The sequence below is a fragment of the Hemitrygon akajei genome, chromosome 7 (assembly GCF_048418815.1).
Source record: "Hemitrygon akajei chromosome 7, sHemAka1.3, whole genome shotgun sequence".
Classification (NCBI taxonomy): Eukaryota; Metazoa; Chordata; class Chondrichthyes; order Myliobatiformes; family Dasyatidae; genus Hemitrygon; species Hemitrygon akajei.
Window position 1 is genome coordinate 65,072,915 of NC_133130.1, and position 18,699 is coordinate 65,091,613.

The window sequence follows — 18,699 nt, forward strand, 5'->3', positions numbered from 1 at the left end:
CACTCTTTCTTTCCAGTCCTGAAGAAGTTTCTCAGCCCAAAATGTCAACTATTTATTCATTCCAATGATGCTGCCTGACCCGCTGAGTTCCTCCAGCATTTTGCGCACATTGCTTTAAATTCCATCTGCCATTTTTTAGTCTTTTTTTTCCCCAGATGGTCCAAATCCCACTCCTAGAAGCCTTACTGTGTTAATCATTAAGCTTTGATAGCCTTCCTCGCTGTCCACTATACCCTGTCTTTGTGTCGTCCACAATGTTGCTGATCCAGTTTACCACATTAGATGACAAACAACAATGACTCCAGCACGAATTCCTACGGCATGCCACTCGTCACAAGGTTCCAGTCTACCATTCTCTGGCTTCTCCCACAAAGCCATTGTTGGATCCAATTTATCACCTCACCTTGAATGCCAGGCAACTGAAACTTCCCAAAGTGCAACACCCAATACTAAACTCCATCAACTTCTCTACCCACCTTTCTAATGAGTCTATAACTCACTGAATTCTTTGATAATTTTTCTCACAATCCACAGCTCTGCTAATTTTTACACTGGCTGCAAGTTTACTTATCAGATCATTTACATTTCATCTAAATCATCTACATCACAAACAGAGGTCCCAGCAATGATTTGGAATATCACTCCCCCACCCACCACTACCCTCTGTTTTCAAAAGCTATAAGTGTTTTATTTCCACGCCAACATTGTCGAGAGGTAGCTGACGAAGACAGCACAGGAGTTGTAGACTCTACCACACATAAATAGCATACTTGACGCATAGTTGACTGAGCGAGCAGTTAGGGAAGTGATGCAGTCCTACTGTATATCAGTTACATTGGGTTTCTGCACGGCCCTGAAAGATCAAGTCCTTGGTGTGATGCCATCCTGAACATTCCTTTCTATTTAGATCCAATTTGCATAGAGACCTTAAACAACTCCTGGAAAACATTATTATTCAAAATGTAAAATGGCCAATAGTACATCTTTCTCTTGTCTCACCCTGGCCTAGTTTTCTTCCCTTCTCTCCAGACCTCATAGTGCTCTCCAGATACAGACCTGTTGTCTCTGTATCGTTCCAGGGAAAAGCTTTCATTGACTCCACGCCACATCCAGTCTACTATTCAATTAGATCTCAGCTATCTATGCCTGCCACAACAGTCTTCTTTGATACATATATCTTCTAGAATGAAGGAGTTTCTTCCTGTCTTCTTCTTGTCCTTATTTTGAGAGTGATCCGTGGTTCTAGACATCCTAGCAGAGGGAAGCATCAATCTTAAATTTGTTTGTCAAGCTCAGAAGAATTTAGTTTGTTTCAATTAAATCACCTCTCATTCTTCTAAAATCAAGAGAGTACAGGCCCCGTCTGCTCAATCTCTCCTCACATGACAAACCTGCCATCCGAGGAATCAATCTGGTGAATCTTTGATATAATCCCTCAGTGACAGGTATATCACTCCTTTGGGAAGGAGACCAGACATGTACACAATATCCCAGACACAGTCTCATCAGAGCTCAATATAATCAGAGCCAAACTTGGTGCAAAAAGAGACCGACATACCATTTCCTAATCTTCCAAATTGCTCACCATTCATACATGTTAACTTCCATTAATTCATGTATGAGGAATCTAAGGTCACTCTGAATAGCAATACCTTTCAAATTCTCAATTTAAAATTAGACCGCGTACTACCTTTACTACCAAAGTGACTGTCTGTTTCCACCATTCTTACAGGCAGGACCATAAACCTCCCACATCCGTTCAATGGGCAGCAGCAGCCCATCCAGTAACTCAACATCCCAGAAGCGACATTAGCAGACTCACAACAGCCAAACACAACCTGTCTGCACCATGGTTCTGTACTTGTACACGTCACACCGCATGTCTAGAGCTGGTTCAGATACCACACAGCCCCCTCCTCTCAGGGCTGAGATGTGCAAACCAAAGAGTAGTGCCTTTTCCTGTCTGAATGTTTCACACAGCAAATTTGTTCATTGTGTTGTATGAAAGAAAGGGAGACACTATTATTTTAAACAAGGACCCTGTTTCATAAACTGATTTATGAATCATTCCAGCCATCAGCTGATGGAAATGTTCCGGTCAGAAACAGCCAATAATAAGAGCCTGCTAAATTACAGTAATGGATTTGCAGTTCAGTAATATTGCCATTTACAGTTTATAGAATCCTACAACACAGACAGAGGTCATTCAGCCCACTACTGTGCCAGATATTTGACAGAGCTGTCCAATTAGTCACTTCCCCACCTTTTCCCCCTTAATCCTGCAAATTTGTCATTTCTAATTACTTATTCAATCCCTTTAGTAACTTACTACTTACTCTGTTCCCACCACCTTTTTGCACTCCAGATCTAACGCACCGTGAGTAAAAAATTTTTTAAATCCTTCATATCCCATCTCCTTTGCCAATCGCACTGAATTATGCACATACAGACAACACGCCTGCAGTAATGCTTTTATTTAGGCCTACTTTATTTGTCAATAGTCATCCACCACTCCCAAGTACAAGGCTGTTCCAGGCTTAATTCAAATGAACCTCACTGCATGCAAGTGCAAGTTGTACAGATTCCAGGTTCTATTTACCTTGTGCTCTAATAAATCTGTCTTAATTCCCAAAGTCAGGGCACTGCCTTTGCAACTTCACCATCAATGAACTGCAAGAGCTGAGTGCCAGAACAACCTTTAAGCCTTAGACTACAAACCCAATGCTGGAGAAAACCAGCTTCACATAATGTCTCGCGTAAAGCCCTCAAAACTCGAGTTAGCAGCAGTCCACTGAAAAGAATATCATTGTGTCAGGATTATTATTGAAAACATATGTTTGCAAGTGAATGTGAATTCCAGATGTAAAAATAATTTTTACCATTACACAATAAAATAAACTTCAACTAATCAACTGGAGATTTGTTGCTGCTGTGACTTACAACAAGCTTTTCACCTTAAGGACCTAGACATAAATCTTGTTGAGTTTGATATGGTTGAAATCTTTTCTCTGAAGACTAATGGATCCCAATGTGAATAAGTCCTCACAATTTAAACCTAATTCAAGAAAGTCCAAACACAGATGGTGAAATTACCAAAATTTGGTTCTCCTACCCTGAAACACCACAAGAAAGGTTGCTATTAAAATTATAATTGTATCATCAGGGAGTTTTGGGTTACAGGGAAACTGTTGAAAGATCTTTGCACTACCATATAGCTATGGCGGAGAATTATGATTGTACTAGGGCAAAGAAACTGCAGATGCTGGACACTAGAACAAAGACAGAACTTTGGAAGAAAATAGCTGGTCAAACAGCTTCTGTGGAGGAAAAAGCGATAAAGTCAACACATTGAGGTGACCCTAGATCAAGACTTAAAGGGAACAGGAAAGTTAGCTAATAAAGAGCAGTGTATACACAAGCAGGGTGCAGGCTGGCAGATGATAGGTGGAACCAGATGGGGAGGGGCTACCAGACAGATGAAACCAGGTGAGGGAGGGAGAGGACGGAGGCTGGTAGGCGACTGGTCAAGCCAGATGGGAAGGGATGATGGATAGATGGAACTATCTGGAGAGAGGGAAAGGGAAGAAAAAGACAACTAGGTGGGTAGTTATGTGGGAGGAGAGCAGTGTGTTACCAGAAATTGGAAAAAGTATCTTTATGTCATTGGGTTGTAAGTAGAACATGTAATGTTGTCTTCCAGTTTGCATTTGGCCTCTCTGTAGCAAAGGCGATAGGCCTTTGATATATGGGTCGCTTTGTGAGTGGAAGGAGAATTAAAATAATATGCAAGCATAAGTTCAAGTTGGCCAGCGTGGACACAGCAGAAGGGTTCTCCAAATCAGACACCTCGTCTACACTTGATTTTACCCCAACAGAGGACACTACATCATGAGCACTGAATGCAGTGAGTCCAGATGGGAAGAGGTGTGGGTGAATCTCTGCCTCACTAGGACAGGTTGTATTGGTACCAAGAGACTACAGATGCTGGAATCTGGAACAAAGAGAACACATTGAAAGAATGGCCACTGGGTAGTGGTGAGTAGGGAGCACAAGTGTAGCATTTCCTTTGGCAGCAAGGGAGAGTGCCAGAGATGGGAAGGGGTGAGTGGGGAGGGATGAATGGACTAAGGAGTCCAGAGTAGAGTGGAAAGAGTAGTGAGATCACAATGGAGCTGGCAGCCGGCAGTGATGTTTGGATGCAGAGTCTGGTGGGGCGAAAGATGAGGACCAAGGGAACTGTATTGCTGTTCTATCAGGGGAGTAGGGGTGGGGGATAATGTCAGTGCAGACATGTAGGAATTAGAGAGATATGTGTGAGGGCTTGCATTGGACTTGCAATCTGGAGATCACAGGTTTAAATCACACCATAGCATGAAAAAAACTTTGCATGAGCTAGGTGTCAAGAGACATTTTTCACCAGCAACCTTTGCCAACAAGTTATCAGCTCGCAAGCATGCACAGAGAAAGTTGTCTGCTTTCTCAATTGGACATATAAACCCTCTGACATTACTCAAAGGACAGTCATCTCCAATATCTTGACCATTATCAGTATTACACACAATGTTAGTAGAAACAAATTTGGTCATTATCACCTTGTTGTGGGAGCTGCGCTGCTGTGCACAAATTGGCTGCTGCATTTTCTTCATTACAACCGTGATGTCACTTCAAAAATTCTTTGGTGTAAAGTACTTTGAATACCCTGAAAGCAATGTGTAAAACTCTGCATCAATCTTTTCCTGATCTGTACCAAACAATCCCAGAAGTCAAATGCAACCATGTAGTGGCACTATGACTACAACCCTAAAAGACAGCAGATACCCCAGATTCTAGATTTCCCAATCCTTCCCACCGCCTCCTAGCCTGGCTACCTGTGGCTCCCAAGTCTGCTTTCTTGATTTATAGGCCCAACTCAATTACTCACATGATCTGCTTCAAACCAGATCTTGCCACAGTTATTCCCACTCTAAATCTCCTCCTGCTGTCTCTCTCCAGATGTTCCTGTGTTTCAGCTCCAGGCTCTACTCCAGTCCCAGAGTTCACAAGTTGTTTCTTTCCCTCCTCGCTAGACTCTTAACTCCTTACTCCCTTTCAATAAAAATAATTTCCAAAGACTCAGGTCTAACTCCTAATTATTTTGCTACAATGGGTGTGTAACTTCAAATCATTCACAGAAATCATTTAATGCATTTTACACAAAATAATATTTAAAAACAAGACCTTAATCATAAAGGTAAACATAAAGAATTTAAGCAACATGTTTTGGAAAAATAAATAAAATGCATGATTAGAGGTTAATTCAAACATAAGTTTAATTTCCTAATTATTTTTAAATTGTATTTAATATCTTTAAACCATGAATAATTTTCCCATGAGAATTAACTCATAATTTCCACCAAAAATAATAAACTCCAGGTGTGATTATTGTTATAATTTACCCATTTAACTTCTGCAGTGGACAGGACACACAAAAGCCTGATGTGTATGCCTTTCCCTAACTAAAGCAAATCATATTGTACCTGAAAAACCTCTACTTCTTTAATTGAACAACACACTCAAAGTGCTGGAGGAACTCAGCAGAACAGACAGCATCTATGGAAAAGTCGGCGTTTTGGGCCAAGACCCTTCGTCAGGACTGAAGAAAAAAAGATGAAGTCAGACGGGGGGAGTAGAGAAAGAAGTACAAGGTAATAGGGGACAGGTGGAACTAGGAGAGGTGGAGAGGGTGAACTAAAGAGCAGAGAAGTCGACTGGTGAAAGAGATAAAGGCTGGAGAAGGGGGAACCTAATAGGAGAAGACAGAAGGCCATGGAAGAAAGGGAAGGGGGAAGAACACCAGAGGGAGATGATGGGCAGGTAACGAGATTAGGTGAGATCTCCTGCCCCTTATTCTTGATTAGCCAGGGCATCAAAGAGTATGGGGTGAAAGCAGGGGAGTGGAGATGACTGGAAGAATTGAATCAGCCCATGATTGAATGGTGGAGCAGACTCGATGGGCCAAATGGCCTACTTCTGTTCCTATATCTCATGGTCTTTTGCATTGTGCGTGTGTTGCTTGGATTTCGAGCATCTGCAGATTTTTTCGTTTGTGATTAGACTTCTTTAACTGTTTTAGATTGATGACTAGTAAAGGTTGACAAGTACCAGCACAAGACCCAGCCAGCCAAAGGATTAATGGTCTGATTTAAGACAAGGATTCAGCACAGACTTAAGGCAGGAAGGACAGAACAGATTCTCTACAGCAAGTGGTAACTAGCTCTAGATGTTCTTAACAACAGCTTTTCCAGTCAAACTGTAGCAAGACATGTCCACCAAGGAAGTGGAAAAGAACAATCTTCAACAGGCTTTGTGCAACTGAATGTTGAGGCAGAGCAGAATCAGACCAAACACATATTTTAGAAGAGATCACCCTGCAATCAATATTCATCTTTAGGATGGGGAACAAGGAGCAGTACTTGTTCGCTTCTGCAACACCAGCTATGCAGGAAGACAACAGCACACTGATAACATCACTGTTTTGCAGTAGTTATGCAAAATGTGGCCCATGGTATTAAATTTTGGCAAACATCTACAAAAAGGAAAACCCTAGAAGTCATCAAACATCTTGGAACAGCTGAAGGACTAACTCCCTTATTGATGTCCCATGTATCAATGTCTAAAATTGGCTAGAAACACTGAGAAAAATCCAGACTCAGAATTTACCACAAAGGTAATCAGGGTTAAATTAGGGAATTTCCAGAAGTACTTGGACAAAAACATTTCACATATACTGAAAATTCTGTTAAGATTTTCTTTCATTCATTGAGTTGATAAATGTATTTGTTCAACTTAGTGTTTTAAAGCAAGGCTTTAAATTACCAAGATAAACTTATTCATTAAACAAGAAATTAGAAATGCATGCAATAAAGGAACAGTAGTTATAATGGGTGACTTCAATCTACATATAGATTGGGTGAACCAAATTGGTAAGGGTGCTGAGGAAGAGGATTTCTTGGAATGTATGCGGGATGGTTTTCTGAACCAACATGTTGAAGAACCAACTAGAGAGCAGGCCATTCTAGATTGGGTATTGAACAATGAGGAAGGGTTAGTTAGCAATCTTGTCGTCCGAGGCTCCTTTTGTAAGAGTGACCATAATGTGGTGGAATTCTTCATTAAGATGGAGAGTGACATAGTTAATTCAGAAACAAAGGTTCTGAACTTAAAGAAGGGTAACTTTGAAGATATGAGACGTGAATTAGCTAAGATAGACTGGCTGTGATACTTAAAGGGTTGACGGTGGATATGCAATGGCAAACATTTAAAGATCGCATGGATGAACTACAACAATTGTTCATCCCAGTTTGGCAAAAGAATAAACCAGGGAAGGTAGTGCACCTGTGGCTGACAAGGGAAATTAGGGATAGTATCAAGTCCAAAGAAGAAACATATAAATTAGCAAAAAAAAAAGCGGCACACCTGAGGACTGGGAGAAATTCAGAGACCAGCAGAGGAGGACAAAGGGCTTAATTAGGAAAGGGAAAAAAGATTGAGAGAAAGCTGGCAGGGAACATAAAAACTGACTGTAAAAGCTTTTATACATACGTGAAAAGAAAAAGACTGGTCAAGACAAATGTAGGTCCTTTACAGTCAGAAACAGGTGAATTGATCATAGGGAACAAAGACATGGCAGACCAATTGAATAACTACTTTGGTTCTGTCTTCACTAAGGAGGACATAATCTTCCGGAAATAGTAAGGGACCAAGGGTCTAGTGAGATGGAGGAACTGAGGGAAATACATGTTAGTAGGGAAGTGGTGTTAGGTAAATTGAAGGGATTAAAGGCAGATAAATCCCCAGGGCCAGGTGGTCTGCATCCCAGAGTGCTTAAGGAAGTAGCCCAAGAAATAGTGGATGCATTAGTCATAATTTTTCAAAACTCCTTAGATTCTGGATTAGTTCCTGAGGATTGGAGGGTGGCTAATGTAACCCCACTTTTTAAAAAAGGAGGGAGAGAGAAACCGGGGAATTATAGACCGGTTAGTCTGACATCAGTGGTGGGGAAAATGCTAGAGTCAGTTATCAAAGATGTGATAACAGCACATTTGGAAAGAGGTGAAATCATCGGACAAAGTCAGCATGGATTTGTGAAAGGAAAATCATGTCTGACGAACCTTATAGAATTTTTTGAAGATGTAACTAGTAGAGTGGATAGGAGACAGCCAGTGGATGTGGTATATTTAGATTTTCAAAAGGCTTTTGACAAGGTCCCACACAGGAGATTAGTGTGCAAACTTAAAGCACACAGTATTGGGGGTATGGTATTGATGTGGATAGAAAATTGGTTGGCAGACAGGAAGCAAAGAGTGGGAGTAAACGGGACCTTTTCAGAATGGCAGGCAGTGACTAGTGGGGTACCGCAAGGCTCAGTGCTGGGACCCCAGTTGTTTACAATATATATTAATGATTTAGACAAGGGAATTAAATGCAGCATCTCCAAATTTGCGGATGACACGAAGCTGGGCGGTGGTGTTAGCTGTGAGGAGGATGCTAAGAGGATGCAGGGTGACTTGGATAGGTTAGGTGAGTGGGCAAATTCATGGCAGATGCAATTTAATGTGGATAAATGTGAGGTTATCCACTTTGGTTGCAAGAACAGGAAAACAGATTATTATCTGAACAGTGGCCAATTAGGAAAAGGGGAGATGCAACGAGACCTGGGTGTCATTGTACACCAGTCATTGAAGGTGGGCATGCAGGTACAGCAGGTGGTGAAAAAGGCAAATGGTATGTTGGCATTCATAGCAAAAGGATTTGAGTACAGGAGCAGGGAGGTTCTACTGCAGTTGTACAAGGCCTTGGTGATACCGCACCTAGAATATTGTGTGCAGTTTTGGTCCCCTAATCTGAGGAAAGACATTCTTGCTATAGAGGGAGTACAGAGAAGGTTCACCAGATTGATTCCTGGGATGGCAGGACTTTCATATGAAGAAAGACTGGATCGACTAGGCTTATACTCACTGGAATTTAAAAGATTGAGGGGGGATCTTATTGAAACGTATAGAGTTATAAAGGGATTGGACAGGCTAGATGCAGGAAGATTGTTTCCGATGTTGGGGAAGTCCAGAACGAGGGGTCACAATTTAAGGATAAAGGGGAAGCCTTTTAGGACCGAGATGAGGAAAAACTTCTTCACACAGAGAGTGGTGAATCTGTGGAATTCTCTGCCACAGGAAACAGTTGAGGCCGGTTCATTGGCTATATTTAAGGGGAAGTTAGATATGGCCCTTGTGGCTAAAGGGATCAGGGGGTATGGAGAGAAAGCAGGTACAGGGTTCTGAGTTGGATGATCAGCCATGATCATACTGAATGGCGGTGCAGGCTCGAAGGGCCGAATGGCCTACCCCTGCACCTATTTTCTATGTTTCTATGTAAACTTAATTATTTCAAGCAACATGTTTGGGAAAAATAAACAAAGCACTTGATTACATGATAATTCAAACATTAATTTTAATATCCTGATTATATTTAAATTTTAAAGCCATCATACCTTGCCCCTTGAAAAATGAGAGAGAGATGCAAGGTCTTCCAGAGAGTATTTTTTAAAATAACATTTGAATTTGTAAGGACACACACACACACACACACACACACACACACACACACACACACACACACACACACACACACACACACACACACACACACACACACACACACACACACACACACACACACACACACACACACAAAGAGAAAGAAGGAAACACATCTGCTGAGATCAATACAGGACATGCAGAAGAAGCTGTCTGAGTATTTTCTAGCTAGTGAATTATGGCCAGCAATAGCTCCCTAAAAATCACAGAACATGACAGATAAAAAATTAAAAAGCCTAGATGTCTTACATGGAGCTGTTTATATTTCTGGTGTTTATGAGTACTCAGTATTTCTATACAATTACCTGCTATAATACATTATTCATCTATTTTTACAGTATCTGGAACAATTTAGTGATTAATATGCAATAGCCATGGTGTCTGATTTAATTAGGATTTAAGTAACCAACAGATTCTGAACACCGACAAACTATTTGGGCATCTATTGAACATGTAGTACAGAATTGGTTGCTGTTACTGCTTTAGTTCGGAGCGGTACTGTTAAGCCAACAGCCAAAAGATGAAGAAAGTATGTTCCTCAGGGTATGGTCCACAATCGTGATCAGAAAAGAGCATTCTGATTGAACCTAGTGGCTCATAGCCATTTCACCACTTTTAATATTTCACCAAATATCATTCGCTTTAAAAGTCAATTGAATAAAATCAAAGTCATCAGCCCTCCTCTTTACCTAGAGTTGTTCAACCAGAAGGAGCCCTGTCGGACCATTACAGTCTTGTGTTGTTAAAAAAATGACATCTTTTATCCCCCATTCTCTTCTCAGTTCTGTAAATTTCTCCTGGCCATATCAATTGTGACTCAGCTGATAAATTTCATGGTTAAATCGGAAAATTTTTGAGTTTACGTCTACACCAAAGGACAGGGGAAAATTCTAGACTGGCACTTTTGTGCACTGCTGACAGGGTACCGATCAATTGGGGGTGCTCTAGTATAACAAGGCCTCAAACCATCGTTAGAAAGCGATGGGTTAATTCAGCTCTTTTCCCTGCAAGTAGAATATGCCAAGTATATAGGATCACTTTGATTTGTGGTTTTGCGTGTGAACCATTGCCTCAACAAGAGGCACCTAACAAATATAAGAAATAACTGTTGGGACAAAGCAGGAATGCAGTTGATGATTTATGTGCTTGCTTGCTGTCAGCTATGGAGAAGTCAGTACAGAACGGGACAATAGTGTTTAAACTTGCTACTTAGAATAGTGAGGCAATTAGTGGATTCTGACCACAGAAAGAGTTGCAGCAAGAACTACACCATTGCTTATTTTTAGTTAGGAAAATAGAGTAGTCAATGTTCAAGGTCACACTAAGCTGAAGTCAATAATAAAGATTCACTGACCCGCCGTGTAATATGAATGGTGTGATGTACTCGGAGCTAACGATTGAGATTTTGGATTCTCAGAAAGTGGTTATGAAGGTAGTGTGATCGTGCTTCAGATTATCCTATCACAAACAGAAACCATCAAGATCTGCTAAAGATATAAGATCTGAAGATCTGGTTGTTTCCTTCATTTTCCTTCCACTTGAGATATGAAAAGAATGCCCAGTGTGATCCAGTGCCAGCACTGTCTCCTATAACTATCTTCTGTCCAGTGTGATCCAGTGCCAGCACTGTCTCCTATAACTATCTTCTGTCCAGTGTGATCCAGTGCCAGCACTGTCTCCCATAACTATCTTCTGTCCAGTGTGATCCCGTGCCAGCACTGTCTCCCATAACTATCTTCTGTCCAGTGTGATCCAGAGCCAGCAGTGTCTCCTACAACTATCTTCTGTCCAGTGTGATCCAATGCCAGCACTGTCTCCTACAACTATCTTCTGTCCAGTGTGATCCAGTGCCAGCACTGTCTCCTATAACTATCTTCTGTCCAGTGTGATCCAGTGCCAGCACTGTCTCCTATAACTATCTTCTGTCCAGTGTGATCCAGAGCCAGCACTGTCTCCTATAACTATCTTCTGCCCAGTGTGATCCAGTGCCAGCACTGTCTCCTATAACTATCTTCTGTCCAGTGTAATCCAGTGCCAGCACTGTCTCCTATAACTATCTTCTGTCCAGTGTGATCCAGTGCCAGCACTGTCTCCTATAACTATCTTCTGCCCAGTGTAATCCAGTGCCAGCACTGTCTCCTATAACTATCTTCTGTCCAGTGTGATCCAGTGCCAGCACTGTCTCCTATAACTATCTTCTGTCCAGTGTGATCCAATGCCAGCACTGTCTCCTATAACTATCTTCTGTCCAGTGTGATCCAGTGCCAGCACTGTCTCCTATAACTATCTTCTGCCCAGTGTAATCCAGTGCCAGCACTGTCTCCTATAACTATCTTCTGTCCAGTGTGATCCAGTGCCAGCACTGTCTCCTATAACTATCTTCTGTCCAGTGTGATCCAATGCCAGCACTGTCTCCTATAACTATCTTCTGTCCAGTGTGATCCAGTGCCAGCACTGTCTCCTATAACTATCTTCTGTCCAGTGTGATCCAGTGCCAGCACTGTCTCCTATAACTATCTTCTGCCCAGTGTGATCCAGTGCCAGCACTGTCTCCTATAACTATCTTCTGCCCAGTGTATTTCAACAACTGTATGACCATTCCATACTATTGTTCCTACTGCAGAACTAATACAATATAATCAGATATGATTATCTAATGTCTGTCATAACTCACCAACCTGGTATAGCAACAAGCTAGTTATTGCTAAAATTAATCAACTGTTTGCTCTTTCACGTGAAGAGACCTGATGATAATTTTGATGAAGAGCAGGGTGTTGTCTCGTGTTCTGGCCAATACTCCTCACTAACCCTTTGTGGAAAAACACATTATCTGATGATTATCCTGCTTCTTTATTACCTATATTACAACCTTACTCTCTCATCTGGAAGCATGCCAGGAGAACTCAGTTGCTGTAATTATAACCCTCTTTAAGAAAAGTCCAATTGTAGTCATTATAGAAGGATTCCCTGGTCTTCTCCCAGTGGATGACGAGTTTCCCTTAAAGTCACAATATGCATTCTGTTCATCAAGAGGTACATTTGATGTGAATATCACCACACAACTAATCCATAAATAGAAACAGTGAGCAGTACCAATTACATAGCCTGTATCAGCCTTGCAAAAGCCCTCAACTCTATCAATTGGGGATAATGGAGAATCCATTTCAAATTTGTTACAATTCTATGTCTGTGTATGATCTGCTTATGCAAGCCGTGATTTCAACCAACAAATCCATTACAGACTGGGTTGATTAAAACCATAATATTTCATTAACTCTTTCGTAATCCTTGCTGCTATACTCTCTTTCGCTTTGGAATTCCCTGAGGAACAAGGAAGATTTGCTCCACGAGCAAGTTTTGTGGGTTCTTAGGTGGTTAATAAAACACAGAAGGATGTGGTGGCTGATGAGGTGAGTGAATGGGTAGTTTAAGTCCTTTAACTGCTTTGTCCTATATGCTCACAATGCACAACCAAAGGGCTCTCAATACCATCACGCCTGCTCCTTCTCCCATCTTGCATGTCAAAGGCCAGAAGTTTCCATTGGTCAGTAGGGTTTTTGTTCTTTTTCAAGGAAGAACTGAGCATTTAATATTTTCAAATCTTACTTATTGTCTACCTGACAATCTTCTCCAACATCAGACCTACGAGTATTTGTTGCTAGAGACTGGTGCTGAGGATGTGAGTGACATAGCCTGCAGATGTAGCTCACTAAGAGTGACTAGAGCATCAAAACTGGGAATGCTGGCCCGGAAGAGGAAGTAGACATTGGTTCAGTTATCTTTCTTGTAAGTTTAGTGGGTTTTGAAGAACATTAGTTACATTCTCCATTGTCTCAAGACGCCTCACTTATTACAAGCTCCACAATGGGATGGAATTAATCTACAGGATAAGCCCAAAACAGTTCAACCCCTCCTGTCTCCATTTCAGGTCTTTAACTGTTGATTTACAGTGCGCACAGGATACTTGTGTATGTGCATATTTAGAGCTGCACTTTATACCGACCATCTGGAAGGCAAAGATCTTTTATTTTGTTGTTTCCTTCCTCTTTGACCATCAATGAAAACAGGATCACTCTCCATTTCTCAGAAATCGCCTTTCAGCAAAAGCAATAATCAATTGCATGTATCACCAGTGCACTAACAGAAACTCCAACTAACTGAGGGAAGATGAAGGCTCCAAAGATCAAGACAACTAAGAGGTCATGGGAGACGCTCCATCTCCATTTGGTATGGGAGTAGTTGAGCATCAGACCAGAAGTCTCTACAAATGACTGTGAGACAACTGAGAGGATCATAGGGGTCTCCCTACAATCCATCGGGGACATTTATCAGGAGCGCTGCGTATTCAGGGCCCTGGTATTATTAAGGATCCCACTCATCCATCCTTTGACTTTCTACCATCAGGCAGGAGATTTTGATGCATAAAAACAAGAATGGTCAGGATGAGAAACAGTTTCTTCCCCCAGGCCCTTAGGCTTCTGAACTCCCTGCCACATCGTATTCAAAATGTCACTGGTTAATCTGTTCAGAGCCATACAATATTTAATATTAATGGACTTTATCTTGTTATTTTTGTGTGATTCATCTGTAGATTTTATCTGTGCCTTCATGTTATTGTGTGTTATGTGTACTACTGTGCTTTACACCCTGGTTCAAAGGAAGATTATCTCATTTCTATATATGTTATAGGGTCATATACGTGATCTACATATATATAGGTAAATGACAATAAACTTCTCTTGAAAGCACATTTGCAGATCAAAACCTTAAAGCCACCAGAAAAGTCACAGATTACCAGTTAGCAGAGATCCTTCCTAGATGTTTCGGAGACATGGGCAACCAACCGCAGACACCTCAGAGCACAGGAGAAGTACCAAAAACGTTGTCTGTGCAAAATCCTCCAAATCCATCTGCAAGATTGGTGGACCAGTGCCAGCATCCTTACCCAAGAACCATCCACCTTGCTGGTTCTGATCAGACTGAACCAACGCCAGCAGCTGGGGCCACATTGTTCACAATGAAGTTCTCAAAACCACAGAGCTGAAATTGAAGCATATCAGTTCTGTGGGTCTTCCCGAAAGTAGGCAATAACAATAGCATCACTTCATGACTGAATTGTGTTTCAAGATCTTCTGAAAAGTGCAAATAAAAACATCCTTTTTCATTCCAATTCTTTCTCAAACTTTAGCTCTTTGTATTCCATGGTCCTGATTAGTCTACAATAATTTATTTGATAGTAATGTCCATCAGACTATAAGACATCATCATCATTATGTGCCATGCCATACAACATAGGTTATCACAGTCTCATGACCATGATCATTCTTGGCAAATTTTTCTTCAGAAGTAGTGTGCTATTGCCTTCTTCTGGGCAGTGTCTTTACAACTGGGATGATCCCATTCATTAACAATGCACTTCAGAGATTGCCTGGCATCAGTGGTTTGCATAACCAGGACTTATTATCAACCAGCTACTCATACGACCGCCCATCATCTGTTCCCAAGGCTTCATGTGACTCTGACTGGGGGTCTAAGCAGGTGCTACACACTGCCCAAGGCTGAGCTGCAGGCTAGCGGAGGGAAGGAATGCCTTACACCTCCTTTAGTGGAGACGTGTCTCCATCCTGCCACCCCACCATAAGAGACAGAAGCAGATTTAGGCCACTTAGCCCATCGAGTCAGCTCTGTTCATATTAAAATACCCTCCCAAATTTCTTTTTAAAAAATCAAGTTAGTTTATGATGCAAATATCAGGTGAAATGTGGTTCCTTTGCCTTCAAAGTCAGCAGGAGGTGCACGAAACCAATTACTACCATTTCAGCTCCCCAGGACTGTAGAAGAAGAAACACTACAGATATAGAAACCCTAGTACCTTGATTAAGTACAAACTGAAAGATTCCTATGTGGATGCATAGCAAATCCTGTTGCCTGTTCAAATCACCATCATTATGTGTTTAAAACTATGTCTGAAATCCACTCATTTCTGTTACTCAAGACCATGAACAGTGATTTTAACATATACTTAAAAGCAGGAAACTATAGCTCCAATAAAGTGCCAGTGTACAAATGCACTGCTATGATACTGCAATCATTTTCTTCAGGTGAAGACTAACTAACAATTTGAATGGTTTCTGAGGGGTACTTGCTCAAATGCAGAAGACACAAACTTTGTGGAAGATCCTCACTACTGTCGTTCTGACTGTGATCCAGCGCTGAATTCTCATGGGGATCCGGAGCAATGGAGTGCTAACTTCCTGCAGTTTCTCTTCAGTTCCCGCAGGATATCTGGACACTCAACCTGTACCAGGTTGTGAACATATTTTGAAATAACCAAACTCACTTCCATGTAATTAACTAATTCATTTCTATTGTTCAATGTTTGAACTGTGTTTAAGTCTGTTACTTTCAACATAACAAACTCTTCTGATATTTTTGATATTCAGCAAGTCTATGGGTATGGCTTAACCAGCTGTAGAGGCAGTTGTTTCAGTATGTAATCCCTGTGTTACATGGACCTTATCCATCAGTAGTCAACATCAGGGATCAAGTTGCTACCGAAGGTAAATTCCGGCAGGCTGATAATCAGCACTGAACACACCAGATGTTGTTCCACATCTATACGAAGCTTACAGATGCGGGTGGCGCACTGGCAAGGCTAGAAGAGCAGTTGCCTCACAGCTACGAAACCCAAGTCCTAACCCAACCTTGCGTGCAGTCTGTGTGGAGTTTGCATGTTCCCGTGTAAACATGCAGCTTTTACTCTGGGCACTCTAGCTTCCTCCCACAATGCCATGTTCCTGGTGTTAATAAAAGAGCTCTCCTGGAACCAGCATCTACGTGCCATCACAAAGAACGCAGGGCAGCGCCTCTTTGTTCATAGAGGTTTGTGGAGATTCCACACGTCATCAAAAACTTTGACAAACTTCTACTGATGCACAGTGGAGAGTATCCAGATTGGTTGCATCACAACCTGGTATGGAAACACTAATTCCCAAGAATGGAAAAGCCTGCAAAAAGTAGTGGATACAGCCCAGTTTATCAGAGGAAAAGCATTCCCGACAACTGAGCACATCTACAAGGAACACTGCCACAGAAAAGCAACATCCATCATCAAGGACCCTCACCATCCAGGCCATGCTCTCTCCTTGCTGCTGCCATCTTAAAGGGTCCCCGTTCAGGAACAGTTATCACCCTTCAACCATTAGGCTTCTGAACCAGCATGGATAATTTCACACACCTCAACTCTGAACTGACTCCACAACCTATATACACACTTGTAAGGCCTCTACAACTCATGTTCTCAGTATTATTTACTTATAATATTATTTGTTTCTTTTGTATTGCACAGTTTGTTTTCTTTTACAGGATGGTTGCTTGTCATTCTTTATTTACATGTAGTTTTTCATTGATTCTATTGAATTTCATTGTTCTACTCTGAATGCCTGCAAGGAATTGAGTCTCAGGGTAGTAACATGGTACTATATACATACTATGATGATAAAGCTACTTTGAACAGCTCAAAGCTTCGACAACGTGCAAGTTGGAAGCTACTGTAAATCGTCCTGAGTGCGAAGGTGATTGGTGGAATTGGGGGGTGGGGGCTTGAAATTAGGTGAGTGATTTGTGGAGAATAAAAGGGGATTAGTGCAAATGGGGCCTAGATAGATAGCGGAGACTCAATGGACCAAAGTGCCTGTTACAGTGCACTGTGATTCCATGACCTAGATTGTCCCTGACACACTGATTAGTTTGCCAAACTCATTTAGGGCTGTAGTTGTCTTGGCAGAATGGAAAAACCAGCTCGAATTCCATGCTGTACACATGTGTACGTATTGAGTGATAATAGGAATGGGCTCGTCAGTGTTGCCCCTAATAGCTGTGTGTGGTCACACGCAAGGATATCCACATGGAGAACAATATGTGTGCCTTTGAAAGCACATTCCTAAGTAAATTATTGCTTCCGGAGCAAAAGAAGGATAAAGGTAAAAGTGTTCTTTATAATAAAACAGTAAAGAGTGTATCAAATCACTTAAGAACAAACTAAGTATGAATGGGAGCAGAACTACGCCAAGGTATATTTTGTTGCCCTTTCAATGCATTAAAATTGATCAGCTAAAATCCTCAGCATGACACCATTCTAGCCTGAACAACAGCTGTAATTACATTCTCTAATCTACAATATAGAATCCCTAATCTACATGGGAATTTAGGTAGACCATGAAGACGGAACGGAATTCTTGGTAAGGTACAGAAATAATGTCAGCCACTCAAACCATCTTCCTCCAGCATGGCCCAACAGTCTGTCCCATTCTCAAGAGTCAGTTACAGATTTTGCTTCATCCTCAATGGTGCATAACCATTTCCTCAAAATATAAAATTATTTTTTTGAAAATGGCTGGGTTAGAATAGCTGCATGGTGATTTTTTAAATCAATATTCAGTAATCAATAATCTCTTGAAAGTTTTTATTTGGTTATGGGTATTAGCAGAAATATCCAAACACTCTTTAAATAAAAGATTTACTATAATTATGTTGTTTCAAATATAAGCTGTGCCAATAAAAAAGTAGCGTTTAAGTGGAACAGCCATTGTTGGAGTGGACAGAGCTGAATGGAGAACTGAAGCTTTGGCAAGAAGAGTTGGCAGCTAAAGTCCTGGAGGCCATTTTGAATTGGCCATTGTGTGAGTGGGCCAGTGCAGGAATCTGAGATCTGATGCTTTGGCTCAAGAAGTTTCATCAAGGAAACAGAGGAGAACAGCAGGTAAGGACAGGTAGGAGTATTTTAGCTAATTAACAAGATAACAAATTAAATAAAATAGAGCTGCAGGATCAAGTGATGTGTCATAGCTGCATGATGTGGGAACTGGTGGACCCCATTGTGGTTCCCGGCGGTCACATCTACAGCAAACACCAGTTGTTCGAGGAACTCAGATTCAAAATTGATGACCTAGAATCTGAGCTTCAAAAACTGCAATGCATCAGGAAAGGGAAGAGTTACCTGGATACTGTGTTTCACACCCATTAGATTAACTACTTCAAATGCAATCTATGACCAGGGACAAGAGGG

The 18,699-nt window shown here is 41.3% G+C and overlaps 1 protein-coding gene across 7 annotated transcripts in view; it reads right to left on the bottom strand.

Annotated features, from left to right (window-relative positions):
• Positions 1-18,699, bottom strand: part of bcl11aa (BCL11 transcription factor A a) — a 185,803-nt gene that overhangs the window by 90,236 nt on the left and 76,868 nt on the right. The window lies entirely within an intron of this gene.